The sequence below is a fragment of the Parus major genome, chromosome 27 (genome assembly GCF_001522545.3).
Source record: "Parus major isolate Abel chromosome 27, Parus_major1.1, whole genome shotgun sequence".
Lineage (NCBI taxonomy): Eukaryota > Metazoa > Chordata > Aves > Passeriformes > Paridae > Parus > Parus major.
Window position 1 is genome coordinate 3,678,568 of NC_031796.1, and position 2,786 is coordinate 3,681,353.

Genomic DNA, 2,786 nt, shown 5'->3' on the forward strand with positions numbered 1-2,786 from the left:
TCCATCCCTTGTCCCCAGTCCCTCTCCAGCTCTCCTGGAGCCCCTTTAGGCCCTGCAAGGGGCTCTGAGCTCTCCCTGGAGCCTTCTCCTCTCCAGCTGAGCACCCCCAGCTCTCCCAGCCTGGCTCCAGAGGGGCTCCAGCCCTGGAGCAGCTCCATGGCCTCCTCTGGAGTCACTCCAGCAGCTCCAGGTCCTTCTGGACCATGGGACACGTCACCTCTCGACCTTGCTGCGATGTCCTGGTGACACTGACCCTATTCCTGACTTCTTCCCCCAACAAAACAAACTAAAATAAGGAATCAAAGCCCTGCCTGGCAGTTTGGGGTGCCCAGGGAATGGGATCTGTACCCAAAGCTCCTCTGGGACACAGATTCCTGCTCCAGGAACACCTGGGACTGAGGCAGGAATGTGGGAACAGCTCCTCACATGCCAGCTTGGAGGGGAAGGGATTTGCTGCTCAGGAAGGATTAATTTTATGAGTCATCCAAAGCTCAGTTGAGATGCAGGGAGAAGGATTTTGGAGAGAACATTACAGGGAAGGAGATTAGAAATGAGGGAATCTATCCCAAACTCCCCCAAAGGTAGGGAGCACATCCTTAATTCTTATTTAATGGCCTCATTCCTTGTGTCAATGGCTCAGTTAGGGATTAACTGGAGGCCTGGTCCATCTGTACATGGAAAAGAGGCTGGAAAAGCTCCACAGGGAAGTCACAGGGACAGGAATAAACAATGGCTGCGTTCCTTGCACCTGCAGCAGTCGGAGAAAACACAAACCCTGGCCTACTTTCTGGGCAAGTCAGCAGGTAACCAATCCCCCCTCTGGCAAACAATCCATCCAGGCTTCTGGGAGCAGGGAAAACCTCCTCTAGTGGAAATGTGGAGCCTGGAAAGGCTCAGCCATCCAGAACCTCCCCCCACGTGTCACAGGGCTGAAATCCCAATGAACGCTGCATTTCTGAACTCCAGTGCCCTCAGAAATTCCCTGACAAACAGAGCTCGGGCTCTCTGGGATGATCTGGGGCTGCAGCTCTGCCAGGGCAGCTCCTGGGGAGGACATTCCACCCCCTGGAATGGATTCCACCCCCTGGGCTTGGCTCCCCCTGGGGCTGCCTGGACCAGGCAAAAAGGGGATCTGAGGCTGCAGGCAGGAGGAGAGGCACGAAGGGAGGGATTTATCCATTTATCCATGGGAACTTAATTCTTCCCAGTGAATGTTTGGTTTTCCATGGATTTAGTCCTTCCTGAGGCTGTTCCCACAAAGCTGGAATTGGTCTTGGTGAACAGCCCCAGCCTCATCCCAGGTCCTGACATTCCCAAAGGGTGCCTGAGCACATCCCAGCCCCACCCTGAGTGCATTTGTACAAAATTCCCATTAAGGTAAACCCAAACCTGACAGGAACATCCAACTCTGCCATTTTCTCCCACCCTCATTAAGCCAAATAATTTATTCCATGTATTCATCACAGGAATCCCTGAATCCCAACAATCCTTGAGCCTGCCAGAAGTTGTTTGAAAATCCTAAACAAGAATTAAATGCCCATAAAATGTGTGTTCCCCTCCCCAGGGCTGGCTCTGTTTCACTGGGACAGATTCACTAAAAGCTCCCTAAATTGGGCACATTTTAAATAAAACATTTTTAATAACCATTTCCAATAACCATTTCCAGTAAACATTTCCAATAATCATTTCCTCTCCGCAGTGCAGGCCAGAGCTGGGGCCCAGGGTGAGGCAGAAATGCTGGAGATGCTCACAAATCCCATTCCTCAGGTGAGCCCTGAGCAGCTCAGGTCTGAGTGAAACACCAGTGGAAAAAGGAGCCAGGGGAAGAGCTGGGAAGCACCGTGATATTCCCCAAATCCACCCCATCCCCATGAATCCCCTGGCTTTAGTGCACGAATTCCAGTGGTGGTTGTGTCTTTGAGGCCTCAGTGCTGGGTCTGTGACCTGTCCCAGGTGTGAGGCTCTGGTTTGTCCTGCTGGGAAATATTTGTGTGTATCATGATTTGTGTGTATCCTGTATTCCCTGCTCCCAGGGCAGCTCCCTCACCATCATGGGCTTGGGCAGTTGGGATCTGGGCTCAGGAAGGAATTCCCACATCCCCAGGAGCCTCCTGGTCATTCCCACTGACCTCTAATCCCTCTTTAACTTCAGGATGTGGAAAAAGAAAAAAATTAATTCACAATCTCCTCCTGTTTTATTTATTTGGGAACACAAAATCCCCCCTGGGCACTCACAGGAATTGTTTCATTCCAGGGAAATGCAGCTCCTCATTTGGCCTGAAATGACTTTTGTTTTTTCCTTTCCCATCCAGAAGAGCCAGTGAACCAAAAAATTGGTTCTTCCTGCCCTCTCCTTGTTCCCCTTCTCCCAAGGCACAGGATCCTGTTGTAATTCCAGCTGAGGAAACACATCCTGGGGCTCTTTCTCCTGCTTTTCCTCATGCCCTGACCTCACCCTGTGAGCCACTTCCATCAAGCCCTGCTGTGGGATCCAACCTCCCTGCAGTGACTCCTCTGCTGTTTCCCTGGGGCTGGGCACAGCAGGAGTTCTGGGAGCTGCCCTGGGATGCTCCTGCCCTGTGGCACTGTGGGAACTGAGGCAGGCTGAGCCCTCTGCAAAGGCAAAATTCCATGAGCTGAGGGCTGGGAAAGAGCCTGGAAGTGGGAATGGGACAGAGCTCTGGGAATCAGGAATGGGACAGAGCTCTGGTGGGAATCAGGGCTGGGACAGAGCTCTGGGAATCAGGAATGGGACAGAGCTCTGGGAATCAGGAATGGGACAGAGC